A 19,070-nucleotide genomic window follows, 5' to 3' on the forward strand; every position below is an offset into this window, starting at 1 on the left:
ACATCATTCATAACAAACACAACATGCTACATCATTCATAACAAACACAACATGCTACATCATTCATAACAAGCACATTATGCTACATCACTCATAACAAGCACATTATGCTACATCATTCATAACAAACACAACATGCTACATCATTCATAACAAACACAACATGCTACATCATTCATAACAAAGACAACATGCTACATCATTCATAACAAACGCAACATGCTACATCATTCATGACATATACAACATGCTACATCATTCATAACAAACACAACATGCTACATCATTCATAACAATCACAATATGCTACATCATTCATAACAAACACAACATGCTACATCATTCATAACAAGCACATTATGCTACATCATTCATAACAAACACAACATGCTACATCATTCATAACAAAAACAACATGCTACATCATTCATAACAAAGACAACATGCTACATCATTCATAACAAACACAACATGCTACATCATTCATACAAGCACATTATGCTACATCACTCATAACAAGCACATTATGCTACATCATTCATAACAAACACAACATGCTACATCATTCATAACAAAAACAACATGCTACATCATTCATAACAAACACAACATGCTACATCATTCATACAAGCACATTATGCTCCATCATTCATAACATAGACTGTTAGATTGCCTGATCTAAGAGAAGATGAATGAAGATAAAGTAGGTCCAGGCCTCCCTCTTTTTCTGGAGTTAGGGTTAGACTGGAGTTAGGGTTAGAGTTGGGTTAGGGTTAGACTTGGGTTAGGGTTAGACTTGGGTTAGGGTTAGACTTGGGTTAGGGTTAGAGTTGAAGTTAGGGTTAGACTTGAAATTAGTGTTAGAGTTGAAGTTAGGGTTAGAGTTGGGTTAGGGTTAGACTTGGGTTAGGGTTAGAGTTGAAGTTAGGGTTAAGAATTAGGTTAGGGTTAGAGTTGAAGTTGGGGTTAGGATTGAAGTTAGGGTTAGGGTTAAAGTTAGGTTTAGGTTTGAAGTTAGGCTTGAAGTTTGGGTCCGTTTTGAAGTTAGAGTTGAAGTTAGGGTTAGGGTTAGGTTTGAAGTTAGGGTTAGGGTTAGGTTTGAAGTTATGGTTAAAGTTAGGGTTATGGTTGAAGTTAGGGTTAGGTTGAGGTTAGGGTTAGTTTTGAAGTTAGGGTTAGGGTTAAGGTTAGGGTTGAAGTTAGGGTTAGGTTCTAGGGTTAGGGTTAGGGTTAGTAATACAGTGTAAAGTAGAACTGGACCTACCTCAGTCTGTACATTACGTCCCTGGGTCCAGGTCCAGCTCTACCTAAAGGACACACAGATTTAATTTGTTAAAGTGGCAAAATGTAACTTTTTGGGCGACCATTTCTGCATAGTGCAACTTTAACTCTAAATGACTAGGTAACAACACATCTGCCACACTGATCCTCAACACGGGGGCCCCTCAGGGGTGCGTGCTCAGTCCCCTCCTGTACTCTCTGTTCACCCATGACTGCATGGCCAGGCACGACTCCAACACCATCATTAAGTTTGCCGACGACACAACAGTGGTAGGCCTGATCACCGACAACGATGAGACAGCCTATAGGGAGGAGGTCAGAGACCTGGCAGTGTGGTGCCAGGATAACAACCTCTCCCTCAACGTGACCAAGACAAAGGAGATGATTGTGGACTACAGGAAAAAAAAGAGGACTGAGCACGCCCCCATTCTCATCGACGGGGCTGTAGTGGAACAGGTTGAGAGCTTCAAGTTCCTTGGTGTCCACATCACCAACGAACTATCATGGTCCAAACACACCAAGACAGTCGTGAAGAGGGCACGACAAAGCCTATTCCCCCTCAGGAGACTGAAAAGATTTGGCATGGGTCCTCAGATCCTCAAAAAATTCTACAGCTGCACCATCGAGAGCATCCTGACTGGTTGCATCACCGCCTGGTATGGCAACTGCTTGGCCTCCGACCGCAAGGCACTACAGAGGGTAGTGCGTACGGCCCAGTACATCACTGGGGCCAAGCTTCCTGCCATCCAGGACCTCTATACCAGGCGGTGTCAGAGGAAGGCCCTCAAAATTGTCAAAGACTCCAGCCACCCTAGTCATAGACTGTTCTCTCTGCTACCGCACGGCAAGCGGTACCGGAGTGCCAAGTCTAGGTCCAAAAGACTTCTCAACAGCTTCTACCCCCAAGCCATAAGACTCCTGAACAGCTAATCATGGCTACCCGGACTATTTGCACTGCCCCCCCCCCACCCCATCCTTTTTACGCTGCTGCTACTCTGTTAATAATTTATGCATAGTCACTTTAACTCTACCCACATGTACATATTACCTCAACTACCTCAACTAGCCGGTGCCCCCGCACATTGACTCTGCAACGGTACCCCCCTGTATATATAGCCTCCCTACTGTTATTTTATTTTACTTCTGCTCTTTTTTTTTCTCAACACTTTTTTTGTTGTTGTTTTATTTTTACTTTTTTGGTTAAAAATAAATGCACTGTTGGTTAAGGGCTGTAAGTAAGCATTTCACTGTAATGTCTGCACCTGTTGTATTCGGTATTTGATTTGATTTGATTTGATTTGATACAATAGGACACAGTAGGAATAAAATCCTCTTATCTCTGATGGGTGGTGCTGAGCCCACTGGAACAAAATGGCTGCCATGATCACTACTTTTCATCCTCATTATAGAGTCTGACCTGTATCTCTGTCTGTCTGTCTGTCTGTCTGTCTGTCTGTCTGTCTGTCTGTCTGTCTGTCTGTCTGTCTGTCTGTCTGTCTGTCTGTCTGTCTGTCTGTCTGTCTGTCTGTCTGTCTGTCTGTCTGTCTGTCTGTCTTCACTGCTGAGTAGACAGGGTCTGTAATGACCTTCTGACCTGTATCTCTGTCTGTCTGTCTGTCTGTCTGTCTGAGTAGACTGTGTCTAGAACTACCTTCTGACCTGTATCTCTGTCTGTCTGTCTGTCTGTCTGAGTAGACAGGATCTGGAACGACCTTCTGACCTGTATCTCTGTCTGTCTGTCTTCACTGCTGAGTAGACAGGGTCTGTAATGACCTTCTGACCTGTATCTCTGTCTGTCTGTCTGTCTGTCTGAGTAGACAGGATCTGGAATGACCTTCTGACCTGTATCTCTGTCTGTCTGTCTGTCTGTCTGTCTGAGTAGACAGGATCTGGAACGACCTTCTGACCTGTATCTCTGTCTGTCTGTCTGTCTTCACTGCTGAGTAGACAGGGTCTGTAATGACCTTCTGACCTGTATCTCTGTCTGTCTGTCTGTCTATCTGAGTAGACAGGATCTGGAACGACCTTCTGACCTGTATCTCTGTCTGTCTGTCTGTCTGTCTTCACTGCTGAGTAGATAGGGTCTGTAATGACCTTCTGACCTGTATCTCTGTCTGTCTGTCTGTCTGTCTGTCTGTCTGTCTGTCTGTCTGTCTGTCTGTCTGTCTGTCTGTCTGTCTGTCTGTCTGTCTGTCTGTCTGTCTGTCTGTCTGTCTGTCTGTCTGTCTGTCTGTCTGTCTGTCTGTCTGTCTGTCTGTCTGTCTGAGTAGACAGGATCTGTAATGACCTTCTGACCTGTATCTCTGTCTGTCTGTCTTCACTGCTGAGTAGACAGGGTCTGGAACGACATTCTCTGAAAGAAACACATAAACAGGTTACAACTAGTGACATGTTGAAACACTGCAAAAACATATTATTTACTTCAGAAAGATGAGGGGAGTATTGCTGGACTGGATCCACCTGGAACTAAACACAGGAGAGAGAGGATATTAACACAGACTGGACTGGATCCACCTGGAACTAAACACAGGAGAGAGAGAGGATATTAACACAGACTGGACTGGATCCACCTGGAACTAAACACAGGAGAGAGAGAGAGGATATTAACACAGACTGGACTGGATCCACCTGGAACTAAACACAGGAGAGAGAGGATATTAACACAGACTGGACTGGATCCACCTGGAACTAAACACAGGAGAGAGAGAGGATATTAACACAGACTGGACTGGATCCACCTGGAACTAAACACAGGAGAGAGAGGATATTAATACAGACTGGACTGGATCCACCTGGAACTAAACACAGGAGAGAGAGAGGATATTAACACAGACTGGACTGGATCCACCTGGAACTAAACACAGGAGAGAGAGAGGATATTAACACAGACTGGACTGGATCCACCTGGAACTAAACACAGGAGAGAGAGAGGATATTAACACAGACGGGACTGGATCCACCTGGAACTAAACACAGGAGAGAGAGGATATTAATACAGACTGGACCAGATCCACCTGGAACTAAACACAGGAGAGAGAGAGGATATTAACACAGACTGGACTGGATCCACCTGGAACTAAACACAGGAGAGAGAGAGGATATTAACACAGACTGGACTGGATGTGTGTGTGTGTGTGTGTGTGTGTGTGTGTGTGTGTGTGTGTGTGTGTGTGTGTGTGTGTGTGTGTGAGAGTGTGTGTGTGTGTGTGTGTGTGTGTGTGTGTGTGTGTGTGTGTGTGTGTGTGTGTGTGTGTGTGTGTGTGTGTGTGTGTGTGTGTGTGTGTGTGTGTGTGTGTGTGTGTGTGTGTGTGTGTGTGAGAGAGTGTACCTCTCCTTCTCCTGGGTTCTGGGTCCTGTGTGATTCTAACGTCGGCATACGTAACATCTCTGGGTTCAGCTGCTACATCATCTTTGTTCCTCTTGCAGAACAGGACCAGTAGAATGATCAGAGAGATGGAGAGAGCAGCCACCAACCCATACACAGACAGAGGGAGGAGGAGAGAGGGGGAGGAGGCAGAGCCCCTATCTTCACAAACACAAGAGGAAACACCACAGTAAATAGTTATTTTCAAACTGTAATCTGATTAATATTATCTTAGACATATTTATTACTTCTAATGACCAAGCAGTTGGCAGAGATTATAAGAACACAGGTTATTATGAATATAATGTCTCACCTGTCACTGTCATCACAGTCATCCAGCTCTCTGGTGATTCTCCTTCAGAGTTGGTACACTTGTAGAGTCCTTCATCTGACTTGGATACTGCAGGGATGGTCATCTCTCCTGTAGTCTCAGTCCTGATGAGGGATCCATCTTTGTAGAAATCAGCTGTGAGGTTAGAGGGAGTTCTCTGATATCTGCAGCGCAGAGTCACTGAATCTCCCTCAGTCACAGGAAGGGCAGGTCTCTCCAGGATCACAGCACCAGCTGTATATAATATATAAACATCATATATAAACAGGTCTCTCCAGGATCACAGCACCAGCTGTATATAATATATAAACATCATATATAAACAGGTCTCTCCAGGATCACAGCACCAGCTGTATATAATATATAAACATCATATATAAACAGGTCTCTCCAGGATCACAGCACCAGCTGTATATAATATATAAACATCATATATAAACAGGTCTCTCCAGGATCACAGCACCAGCTGTATATAATATATAAACAGGTCTCTCCAGGATCACAGCACCAGCTGTATATAATATATAAACATCATATATAAACAGGTCTCTCCAGGATCACAGCACCAGCTGTATATAATATATAAACAGGTCTCTCCAGGATCACAGCACCAGCTGTATATAATATATAAACATCATATATAAACAGGTCTCTCCAGGATCACAGCACCAGCTGTATATAATATATAAACATCATATATAAACAGGTCTCTCCAGGATCACAGCACCAGCTGTATATAATATATAAACATCATATATAAACAGGTCTCTCCAGGATCACAGCACCAGCTGTATATAATATATAAACATCATATATAAACAGGTCTCTCCAGGATCACAGCACCAGCTGTATATAATATATAAACATCATATATAAACAGGTCTCTCCAGGATCACAGCACCAGCTGTATATAATATATAAACATCAAATATAAACAGGTCTCTCCAGGATCACAGCACCAGCAGCATATAATATATAAACATCATATATAAACAGGTCTCTCCAGGATCACAGCACCATCTGTATATAATATATAAACAGGTCTCTCCAGGATCACAGCACCAGCTGTATATAATATATAAACATCATATATAAACAGGTCTCTCCAGGATCACAGCACCAGCTGTATATAATATATAAACAGGTCTCTCCAGGATCACAGCACCAGCTGTATATAATATATAAACATCATATATAAACAGGTCTCTCCAGGATCACAGCACCAGCTGTATATAATATATAAACAGGTCTCTCCAGGATCACAGCACCAGCTGTATATAATATATAAACATCATATATAAACAGGTCTCTCCAGGATCACAGCACCAGCTGTATATAATATATAAACATCATATATATACAGGTCTCTCCAGGATCACAGCACCAGCTGTATATAATATATAAACATCATATATAAACAGGTCTCTCCAGGATCACAGCACCAGCTGTATATAATATATAAACATCATATATAAACATAACATCAGCTATCTGAAACCAGATGAACCATTAAACACTATAATGTTAGTAGATGGTGTTTGTGGACATACCATGTACTGTGATGTTGACAGCATTGCTGTGTTCTCCAGACCCAGACACACACCAGTACACTCCACTGTATGATGATTTTAGTGTCACGATGCATGAAGACCCTTGTTGTTTTCCCCAGTCAGTATTACACTCTGAAAGGATTCCTCTGTCTGGGTTTCTCACCACTCTCCACCCAGAAGAGTTCCCCTGAACCTCACAGCTCAGAGAGACAGACTCATATTCAAAGAACTGAGATCTGTCAGGACTGACACTCAGAGAGGCTGGAAGAGAGAGATCTGAGAGTAAGAGAGAGAGAAAGAGAGAGAGAGAGATAAAGAGAGCGTTATTAACAGAGCGAGAAGGTCATGAGAAGATGAGCTCCTGAATCTTTCAGCATTTATTTATTTATTTTTTGTTGTAAAAACAAAATACAAGGACATATACAACTATACATGTATTCATATATATGTATATTATGTATATTATATTCAACTGTACAGGATACTACCCTCCACAACATGCTATGTCTGGCTCAAACCCAACACCTCTCATCACCCCGAGAACACCATCCCCACAGTGAAGCATGGTTGTGGCAGCATCATGCTGTGGGGATGTTTTTCATCGGCAGGGACTGGGAAACTGGTGAGAATTGAAGGAATGATGGATGGCGCTAAATACAGGGAAATTCAAAATTGACAAGGCCACAGGGCCAGACAGATTACCAGGATGTGTACTCAGAGCGTGGGTCGACCAACTGGTAAGTGTATTCAATAACATTTTCAACCTCTCCCTGACCAAGTGTAATACCTACATGTTTCAAGCAGACCAGTATAGTCCCTGTGGCCAAGAACCCGAAGGTAACCTGCCTAAATGACTACCGCCCCGTAGCACTCACGTCGGTAGCCATGAATTGCTTTGAAAGGCTGGTCATGGCTCACATCAACACCATCATCCCGGAAAACCTAGACCCACTCCAATTCGCATACCGCCCCAACAGATCCAAAGATTACGCAATTTCAAATAGACTCCACACTGCCCTTTCCCGCCTGGACAAAAGGAACACCTATGTGAGAATGCTGTTAATTGACTACAGCTCAGCGTTCAACACCATAGTGCCCACAAAGCTCATCACTAAGCTAAGGACCCTGGGACTAAACACATCCCTCTGCAGCTGGATCCTGGACTTCCTGACAGGCCACCCCCAGGTGGTAAGGGTAGGCAACAACACAACTGCCACGCTGATCCTCAACATGGGGGCTCCTCAAGGGTACGTGCTTAGTCCCCTCCTGTACTCCCTGTTCACCCATGACTGCTTGGCCAAGCATGACTCCAACACCATAATTAAGTTTGCTGACGACACTACAGTGGTAGGACTGATCACCGACAATGATGAGACAGCCTATAGGGAGGAGGTCAGAGACCTGGCCGTGTGGTGCCAGGATAACAACCTCTCCCTCAACGTGACCAAGACAAAGGAGATGATTGGTGTCTGGAGAGAAACAACTAGCTTGTGTCTGTTACATGGTGTCTAGAGAGAAACAACTAGCTTGTGTCTGTTACATGGTGTCTGGAGAGAAACAACTAGCTTGTATCTGTTACATGGTGTCTGGAGAGAAACAACTAGCTTGTGTCTGTTACATGGTGTCTAGAGAGAAACAACTAGCTTGTGTCTGTTACATGGTGTCTAGAGAGAAACAACTAGCTTGTGTCTGTTACATGGTGTCTGGAGAGAAACAACTAGCTTGTGTCTGTTATATGGTGTCTAGAGAAACAACTAGCTTGTGTCTGTTACATGGTGTCTAGAGAAACAACTAGCTTGTGTCTGTTACATGGTGTCTAGAGAAACAACTAGCTTGTGTCTGTTACATGGTGTCTAGAGAGAAACAACTAGCTATAAATTCTTCACAGAGTTCAAGTAACAGACACATATCAACATCAACTGTTCAGAGGAGACTGTGTGAATCAGGCCTTCATGGTCGAATTGCTGCAAAGAAACCACTACTAAAGGACACCAATAAGAAGAAGAAACTTGCTTGGGCCAAGAAACATGAGCAATGGACAATAGACCAGTGGATATCTGTCCAAATTTGAGATTTCTTGTTCCAACCGCCGTGTCTTTGTGAGACGCAGAGTAGGTGAACGGATGATCTCCACATGTGTGGTTCCCACCGTGAAGCATGGAGGAGGAGGTGTTATGGTGTGGGGTTTGCTTTGCTGGTGACACTGTAGGTGATTTATTTAGAATTCAAGGCACACTTAACCAGCATGGATAACACAGCATTCTGCAGTGATACGCCATCCCATCTGGTTTGCGTCTAGTGGGACTATTATTTGTTTTTCAACAGAACAATGACCCAACACACATACAGGCTGTGTAAGGGCTATTTGACCAAGAAGGAGAATGATGGAGTGCTGCATCAGATGACCTGGCCTCCACAATCACGTAACCTCAACCCAATTGAGATGGTTTGGGATGAGTTGGACCACAGAGTGAAGGAAAAGCAGCCAACAAGTGCTCAGCATATGTGGGAACTCCTTCACAAAACTGTTGGAAAAGCATTCCAGGTGAAGCTGGTTGAGAGAATGCCAAGAGTGTGCAAAGCTGTCATCAAGGCAAAGGGTGGCTACTTTGAAGAATCTCAAATATAAAATATATTTGTATAGGTTTAACACTTTTTTGGTTACTACATGATTCCTTGTGTGTTATTTCATAGTTTTGATGTATAATAATAATAATATACCATTTATCCAAAGCGAGCATAATAATTTTTTTTGTGTATGGGTGGTCCTAGGGATCGAACCCACTACCCTGGCGTTACAAGCGCCGTGCTCTACCAGCTGAGCTACAGATGTCTTCACTAATATTATATTATATTCTACAATGTAGAAAATAGTAAAAATAAAGAAAAAACCTTGAATGAGTAGGTGTGTCCAAACTTTTGACTGGTAGTGTACATAAACACGGTCGCATTCACATTTACAGTGGGGAAAAAGTATTTAGTCAGCCACCAATTGTGCAAGTTCTCAAAAAGATGAGAGAGGCCTGTAATTTTCATCATAGGTACACGTCAACTATGACAGACAAAATGAGATTTCTTTTCTCCAGAAAATCACATTGTAGGATTTTTAAGGAATTTATTTGCAAATTATGGTGGAAAATAAGTATTTGGTCAATAATAAAAGTTTCTCAATACTTTGTTATATACCCTTTGTTGGCAATGACACAGGTCAAACGTTTTCTGTAAGTCTTCACAAGGTTTTCACACACTGTTGCTGGTATTTTGGCCCATTCCTCCATGCAGATCTCCTCTAGAGCAGTGATGTTTTGGGGCTGTCGCTGGGCAACACAGACTTTCAACTCCCTCCAAAGATTTTCTATGGGGTTGAGATCTGGAGACTGGCTAGGCCACTCCAGGACCTTGAAATGCTTCTTACGAAGCCACTCCTTCGTTGCCCGGGCGGTGTGTTTGGGATCATTGTCATGCTGAAAGACTCAGCCACGTTTCATCTTCAATGCCCTTGCTGATGGAAGGAGGTTTTCACTCAAAATCTCACGATACATGGCCCCATTCATTCTTTCCAAAACACGGATCAGTCGTCCTGGTCCCTTTGCAGAAAAACAGCCCCAAAGCATGATGTTTCCACCCCCATGCTTCACAGTAGGCATGTTGTTCTTTGGATGCAACTCAGCATTCTTTGTCCTCCAAACACGACGAGTTGAGTTTTTACCAAAAAGTTCTATTTTGGTTTCATCTGACCATATGACATTCTCCCAATCCTCTTCTGGATCATCCAAATGCACTCTAGCAAACTTCAGACGGGCCTGGACATGTACTGGCTTAAGCAGGGGGACACGTCTGGCACTGCAGGATTTGAGTCCCTGGCGGCGTAGTGTGTTACTGATGGCAGGCTTTGTTACTTTGGTCCCAGCTCTCTGCATGTCATTCACTAGGTCCCCCCGTGTGGTTCTGGGATTTTTGCTCACCGTTCTTGTGATCATTTTGACCCCACGGGGTGAGATCTTGCGTGGAGCCCCAGATCGAGGGAGATTATCAGTGGTCTTGTATGTCTTCTATTTCCTAATAATTGCTCCCACAGTTGATTTCTTCAAACCAAGCTGCTTACCTATTGCAGATTCAGTCTTCCCAGCCTGGTGCAAGTCTACCATTTTGTTTCTGGTGTCCTTTGACAGCTCTTTGGTCTTGGCCATAGTGGAGTTTGGAGTGTGACTGTTTGAGGTTGTGGACAGGTGTATTTTATACTGATAACAAGTTCAAACAGGTGCCATTAATACAGGTAACGAGTGGAGGACAGAGGAGCCTCTTAAAGAAGAAGTTACAGGTCTGTGAAAGCCAGAAATCTTGCTTGTTTGTAGGTGACCACATACTTATTTTCCACCATAATTTGCAAATAAATTCATTAAAAATCCTACAATGTGATTTTCTGGATTTTTTTTCTCATTTTGTCTGTCATAGTTGACGTGTACCTATGATGAAAATTACAGGCCTCTCTCATCTTTTTAAGTGGGAGAACTTGCACAATTGGTGGCTGACTAAATACTTTTTTCCCCCACTGTACCTCCTTCTTTCTGCCCCGCAAATAGAGACTTATCAGAGCAGTAGATTTGTGGCTGTGTCTGATTGAGGTTTTACCAAGACCAAGATCTCCCCCCTTTGTTGACTGCTGCAGCAGGGTCTATTTTAGTCTGTAAGGGAACGTACCTATTCTGTATGATGTACATTCACAGTTCTAAACACTTAAAACACCAGTAAAACACCTGGTTGAATCAGTCATAATAACTGGGCTGCATGTTGGGGTGTATAAATGTATCTAACTATACATTAAACACTGAGACCTGTTGGGGTGTATAAATGTATCTAACTACACATTAAACACTGAGACCTGTTGGAGTGTATAAATGTATCTAACTGCACATTAAACACTGAGACCTGTTGGGGTGAATAAATGTATCTAACTACACATTAAACACTGAGACCTGTTGGGGTGTATAAATGTATCTAACTACACATTAAACACTGAGACCTGTTGGGGTGAATAAATGTTCCAGTGGTGTTGGAGGTCTTCACTGCAGTAGACTGGATCATCTCCTCTGTCCCTCACTCATCTCTCTCTCCTCCCTCTGTACCTAGTGACCCTGTTCATCAGAACGTCATGGTGGGTGGAAAAAGATGCTCTCTTCAGCTGCGGTGAATAACCACAACCCTGTCAGTCCATCTCTTTACTTCTCTTGTCGCTTCTCTTCTCTCTCCCTACTTCCCTTTTCACACCAACGCACTTATATTTAGACCCTTCGGCCTTGACCGCCATCATCATCATCAACAACAGAGACGTGTGAAGTTTCCACACCAAGAGTTAGTTTATCATGAGGACATACAGATACCACTGACTGGAACTATCAACAACAAGAGTTAGTTTATCATGAGAACATACAGACACCACTGACTGGAACTATCAACAACAAGAGTTAGTTTATCATGAGAACATACAGACACCACTGACTGGAACTATCAACAACAAGAGTTAGTTTATCATGAGAACATACAAACACCACTGACTGGAACTATCAACAACAAGAGTTAGTTTATCATGAGAACATACAGACACCACTGACTGGAACTATCAACAACAAGAGTTAGTTTATCATGAGAACATACAGACACCACTGACTGGAACTATCAACAACAAGAGTTAGTTTATCATGAGAACATACAGACACCACTGACTGGAACTATCAACAACAAGAGTTAGTTTATCATGAGAATATACAGACACCACTGACTGGAACTATCAACAACAATATTTAGTTTATCATGAGAACATACAGACACCACTGACTGGAACTATCAACAACAAGAGTTAGTTTATCATGAGGACATACAGACACCACTGACTGGAACTATCAACAACAATAGTTAGTTTATCATGAGAACATACAGACACCACTGACTGGAACTATCAACAACAAGAGTTAGTTTATCATGAGGACATACAACACCACTGACTGGAACTATCAACAACAAGAGTTAGTTTATCATGAGAATATACAGACACCACTGACTGGAACTATCAACAACCATAGTCAGTGTATCATGAGAACATACAGACACCACTGACTGGAACTATCAACAACAAGAGTTAGTTTATCATGAGAACATACAGACACCACTAACTGGAACTATCAACAACAAGAGTTAGTTTATCATGAGAATATACAGACACCACTGACTGGAACTATCAACAACCATAGCGACTTTGAAGAATCTAAAATCTAAAGTATATTTTCATTTGTTTAACAGTTTTTTGGTTACTACATGATTCCATATGTGTTATTTTCATAGTTTTGATGTCTTCACTATTATTCTACAATGTAGAAAAACCCTTGAATGAATAGGTGTGTCCAAACTTTGCTACTGTTATTGAGCAGGTGATGAATAAAGAGAAATGTTACTATTATAGCAACAGGTGATGAATAAAGAGAAATGTTACTATTATAGAGCAGGTGATGAATATAGAGAAGAAATGTTACTATTATAGAGCAGGTGATGAATATAGAGAAATGTTACTATTATAGACCAGGTGATGAATAAAGAGAAATGTTACTATTATAGACCAGGTGATGAATATAGAGAAGAAATGTTACTATTATAGAGCAGGTGATGAATATAGAGAAATGTTACTATTATAGAGCAGGTGATGAATATAGAGAAATGTTACTATTATAGAGCAGGTGATGAATATAGAGAAATGTTACTATTATAGAACAGGTGATGAATAAAGAGAAATGTTACTATTATAGAACAGGTGATGAATATAGAGAAATGTTACTATTATAGAGCAGGTGATGAATATAGAGAAATGTTACTATTATAGAACAGGTGATGAATATAGAGAAATGTTACTATTATAGAGCAGGTGATGAATATAGAGAAATGTTACTATTATAGAGCAGGTGATGAATATAGAGAAATGTTACTATTATAGAGCAGGTGATGAATATAGAGAAATGTTACTATTATAGAGCAGGTGATGAATATAGAGAAATGTTACTATTATAGAACAGGTGATGAATATAGAGAAGAAATGTTACTATTATAGAGCAGGTGATGAATATAGAGAAATGTTACTATTATAGACCAGGTGATGAATATAGAGAAGAAATGTTACTATTATAGAGCAGGTGATGAATATAGAGAAATGTTACTATTATAGAGCAGGTGATGAATATAGAGAAATGTTACTATTATAGAGCAGGTGATGAATATAGAGAAATGTTACTATTATAGAACAGGTGATGAATAAAGAGAAATGTTACTATTATAGAGCAGGTGATGAATATAGAGAAATGTTACTATTATAGAACAGGTGATGAATATAGAGAAATGTTACTATTATAGAGCAGGTGATGAATATAGAGAAATGTTACTATTATAGAACAGGTGATGAATATAGAGAAATGTTACTATTATAGAACAGGTGATGAATATAGAGAAATGTTACTATTATAGAACAGGTGATGAATATAGAGAAATGTTACTATTATAGAGCAGGTGATGAATATAGAGAAATGTTACTATTATAGAACAGGTGATGAATATAGAGAAATGTTATTATTATAGAACAGGTGATGAATATAGAGAAATGTTACTATTATAGAGCAGGTGATGAATATAGAGAAATGTTACTATTATAGAGCAGGTGATGAATATAGAGAAATGTTACTATTATAGAGCAGGTGATGAATATAGAGAAATGTTACTATTATAGAGCAGGTGATGAATATAGAGAAATGTACTCACCTCCACCTTGTCCGAGGCTAGAGTATACCAGTGTCCTCAACAGCACTGAAACACACAGAGAGAACTATCATTATGGTACTGATATTACGTATTTTATACAGGATTAGTTAATGTTTGATGTTGTGAGCTGCATAAGATTTGGAGGATTAGGACATTCCATGTATTTATTTCTGTCAAGGTGGGTGTCAGAAGGTTTGCGTGCCAAGATAGCTGGGGGGCCACTGGTGCTAATCTTAGAAGGAGTACGTGATGGAATATTCTGGCTAGGGTGCAACATGATACCATATAGGTTGATCCTATTCTGGTGAGGAGTGAAACTCAATAATGGTTGGCAACTGTTGGATGGAATTAGCTTGCAAAGAAGTAGATAAACTAAGAGATTTCCTTTGTTCAGTGAGTTCAGCTAGCAATGGGCCACCCACGTGCCGTTTGCTATGTGAACCCGGTACCGCAATATGAAATACTTTGAATCAACTCTCCATGTAAGTGTTTAAGTATCTTCTTGCATACTGAATTACTTGATGCCAGAGAAACTCATCATAACAGTTACATATTGTAAACAGTGAGCAGTAACAAAGAAAATATTTTCCTTATGAGTCTATTGACACAGTCGTGCGTCAATCTAATTAACATAAATACAAAAATCCCCAACAAAATCCGTCGGTTTAGGAGATATCTGTTTTTTTGCTGCGTCACAATTCACTGCATTTCGGCATTCCGTATCTGCAGTGGAAAGTGTGTTTTGCTCTACAACCCCCACAAGTGCCACAGGACTTGTCTGAAGGTAACCCATACAAATGAATGGAAGTATGGAGGTAGTTTTGAGCCAATATAATTTTTTGTTTGTTAAATATGTGTCCAAAAAACTAAAAAGTTTCCTGAGCTTTCTATATCTCCTAGATATAGGATAGACATTTCAAAACCATCTTACTTATGATTTATTTGTTGACTCTTTTTTGACATTTATGAATATGTTATGTTATAGGGGTTATAGTACTATGCCAAAGTAAATAACATCAATTAACTTTTAATGTTTTATTACACAGACAGGGGTCCTAAAATTCCAAATCAAATTGCTTGATGATCCATGGAATGTCTAAAACTAAAACAATTCAATTTGAATAGAACCCCCCTTCACTTTCAGAGGATTTATTAAACTATCCTGATATTAAACCATATAGATAATAAACCATATAGATATTCAAGTATACAGATATGAAACCATGCAGATATTAAACTATATAGATATTAACCATGAAAATATTTGACCATATAGATATTAAACCATATTGATATTAAACTATATATATATTAAACCATACAGATATTAAACTATAGATGTTAAACCATGTAGATATTAAAATATATAGCTATGAAACAAACAGATATTAAACCATATATAGATTAAACCATGTAGATATTAAACTATATAGATATTAAACCATGCAGATATTAAACTATATAGATATTAAACCATAGAGATATTAAACCATAGAGATATTAAACCATATATATATTAAACCATACAGATTTGAAATTATATAGATATTAATCCAAACAGATATTAAATCATAAAGATATTAAATCATATAGATATTAAACCATTCAGATGTTAAACTGTACAGATATTAAACTATATGGATATTAAAACATACAGGTATAAAACCATAGAGATTTTAAACTATATAGATATTAAACCCTACAGATATTAAATTATATAGATACTAAACCATTCAGATATTAAACCATACAGATTTTAAACCGTCCATATATTAAACTATATACATTTTAAACCATACAGAAATTAAACCATAAAGATATTAAAATAATAATAATAATAATAATAATAATAATATGCCATTTAGCAGACGCTTTTATCCAAAGTGACTTACAGTCATGCGTGCATACATTTTGTGTGTATGGGTGGTCCCGGGGATCGAACCCACTACCTTGGCGTTACAAGCGCCGTGCTCTAAGATATAGATATGAAGCCATACAGATACTAAACCATACAGATATTAAACAATACAGATATTAATCTATATAGATATTTAACAATGTAGATATTAATCCATATATATATATATTAAACCATATAGATATTAAATCATTTATTTATTAAACAACATAGATGTTAAACTATATAGATATTAAACCATACAGAAATTAAACCATACAGATATTAAAATATATAGATATTAAACTATACAGATATTAAACCATACAGACATTAAATTATATAGATATTAAACTATACAGATATTAAACCATACAGATATTAAACCCCACAGATATAAAATTATATAGTTATCAAACTATATAGATATCAAACCAAACATATGTTAAACCATACAGATAATAAACCCAAAAGATATGAAATGATATAAATATTAAACCATACAGATATCAAACCATACAATTATTAAACCATATAGATATTACACCATGTAGATATTAAACTATATAGATATTAAACCATATAGATATTAAACCATATAGATAATATTAAACTCACAGAGTAGAAGACATGTGCGTTCCATCTCAACGTGTTCATCACTAACTCTCTCTAAACTCTAGTGACTTGTAGCCTGTCCATCCCCCCACCCCACCCCCACCTCTCCTCTCTACCCATCTATACTTCCTCTCTGCTGAGAAGGACTGAGATGTGTGAAAGATGTGTGTGACAGAAGCAGGGGGCCTAGAGAGAAGAGAGAAACAGAAAGAAGTGAGACAAAAAGAGAGAGACAGGGAGGTTCAGAGATAGAGAACGAGAGCAAGAGAAAAATACTCTTCAAAGTCGCCACCCTTTGCCTTGATGACAGCTTTACACAGTCTTGGCATTCTCTCAACCAGCTTCACCTGGAACATTTTTCCAACAGTCTTGAAGGAGTTCCCACATATGCTGAGCACTGGTTGGCTGCTTTTCCTTCACTCTGCGGTCCGACTCATCCCTGGCGGTCCGACTCAACCCTGGCGTTGCAAACGCCATGCTCTATCAACTGAGCTACATCCGTACCAGCCATTCCCTCCCCTACCAATTGTGCGCCGCCCATGAGTCTCCCGGTCGCGGCCGGCTGCGACAGAGCCTGGATTCGAACCAGGATCTCTAGTGGTACAGTTAGCACTGCGATGCAGTGCCTTAGACCACTGCGCCACTCAGGAGACTATCAAGTGTCTGCCCTTACTACCCAAGTTAATACTGCACCCCCCGTTCATGGCATACAAACTGCTCCTTCTCCCGCTCCGCCTGTTTTTCCTGCTCCTCCAGCCCAGATCAGAGAGCCTTTTGTTCCTGCTCCAGAGCGCTATGACGGGAACATGGGAACCTGTGGTGATTTTTTGACTCAATGCTCGTTAGTGTTTGAACAACAGCCACTCACCTACGCCTCAGAAAGATCCCGTATTGCCTACCTTATCAACTCTACTAGCGGTTCCGCTCGTTCTTGGGGATCAGCGGTCTGGGAGTGTCAGTCGGACGTTTGCAACTCTTACGTTGCCTTCACCACTGAGATGAGGAAGGTTTTCGACCACCCCGTACGGGGCAAGGAGGCTGCTAAGCGGTTGTTTTCTCTTCGGCAGGGGGTCTCGCAGTGTGGCGGAGATGGCAGTGGAGTTTCGGACTTTAGCAGCAGTGAGTGGTTGGAATGACGAGGCATTACAAGGAGTGTTCATTAATGCTTTGTCTGAGACTTTGAAAGATGAATTGGTGTCATATGATGAATCGCCTACGCTGGATAATCTTATTTCACTCACCATCAGGTTGGATAATCGGATTCTGGAGCGCCGCCGTGAGAGGATTGTTAGTTCCAAGCAACCTGTCTGTCGTCAACCAACTCCTCCCCGCCTCTTCCCTACGGAGAAGGCCGAGTCTTCCCGAGTCAATACTAGGAGCACTGAACCCGAAGCCATGGAGGTGGGTCGTGCACGGTTGTCCTCAGAGGAGCTTGCACGTCGAATTCAGGCTCGTGTCTGCCTGTATTGTGGAGAAGCTGGTCATTTCGTTCCTTCCTGCCCAGTTCGTCCGGGAAAAGGGCCGGCTCATCATTAATGGGAGAAGTTTTGGTGAGCCGAGCAGCGGATTCTTCCTCTTCTCCCCGCATTCTGCTCCAGGCATCCCTCCAGTGGCAGTCCCAGAATTTCCCTGTTAGTGCGCTGGTTGACTCTGGTGCCGATTAAAGCTTTTTAGATCGAGAGTTGGCTCAACAAATGGATTTAGAGACTGTTCCTATGGACCGTCCGCTGCAGGCTAAGGGTCTAAATGGACAATTGTTGACCCGTATTACTCATCAGACTGTCCCTGTTTGTCTCAGAGTGTCGGGTAATCATCAGGAGAACATTCAATTTCACATAATTGACTGCCCACAGACCCCCCTGGTCCTTGGTATCCCCTGGCTCATAAGACACAATCCACACATTGATTGGGTGACAGGTAGAATTGTTTAATGGAGCACATTTTGTCATGTTAACTGTTTGTGTTCTGCTCAGACCCCTGCCAGCACTGTTCCTCAACCTCCACTGGAGTCCATGGATCTCTCTGCTGTCCCTGACGTGTATCATGACCTGGCATCCGTTTTCTGCAAACACAGAGCTACTTCTCTTCCTCCTCACCGGCCATACGACTGCGCCATTGACCTCCAGCCAGGAGCCCCTCTCCCTAACAGTCGCCTGTACAATCTCTCCCGCCCGTAGACGGAGGCTGTGGAGAACTACATTCGGGACTCCTTGGCGGCAGGTATTATTCGTCCTT

At 40.9% G+C, this 19,070-nt stretch overlaps 1 pseudogene across 1 annotated transcript in view; it reads right to left on the reverse strand.

The window, feature by feature from the left end:
* LOC311112631 (protein turtle homolog A-like) overlaps window positions 1-16,863 on the reverse strand; it is a 31,703-nt pseudogene extending 14,840 nt beyond the window's left edge. The window contains exons 1-6 of the transcript in view: window positions 16,839-16,863; window positions 14,324-14,368; window positions 6,527-6,787; window positions 4,959-5,210; window positions 4,610-4,803; window positions 3,577-3,634 (exon numbers count right to left, since the gene is read on the reverse strand). The product of the transcript in view is annotated as a protein turtle homolog A-like (transcript). The remainder of the gene's footprint in view (window positions 1-3,576; window positions 3,635-4,609; window positions 4,804-4,958; window positions 5,211-6,526; window positions 6,788-14,323; window positions 14,369-16,838) is intronic.
* Between the last annotated feature and the right edge of the window lie 2,207 nt (window positions 16,864-19,070).

Source organism: Coregonus lavaretus (genome assembly GCF_964263955.1).
Source record: "Coregonus lavaretus genome assembly, chromosome: 39".
Lineage (NCBI taxonomy): Eukaryota > Metazoa > Chordata > Actinopteri > Salmoniformes > Salmonidae > Coregonus > Coregonus lavaretus.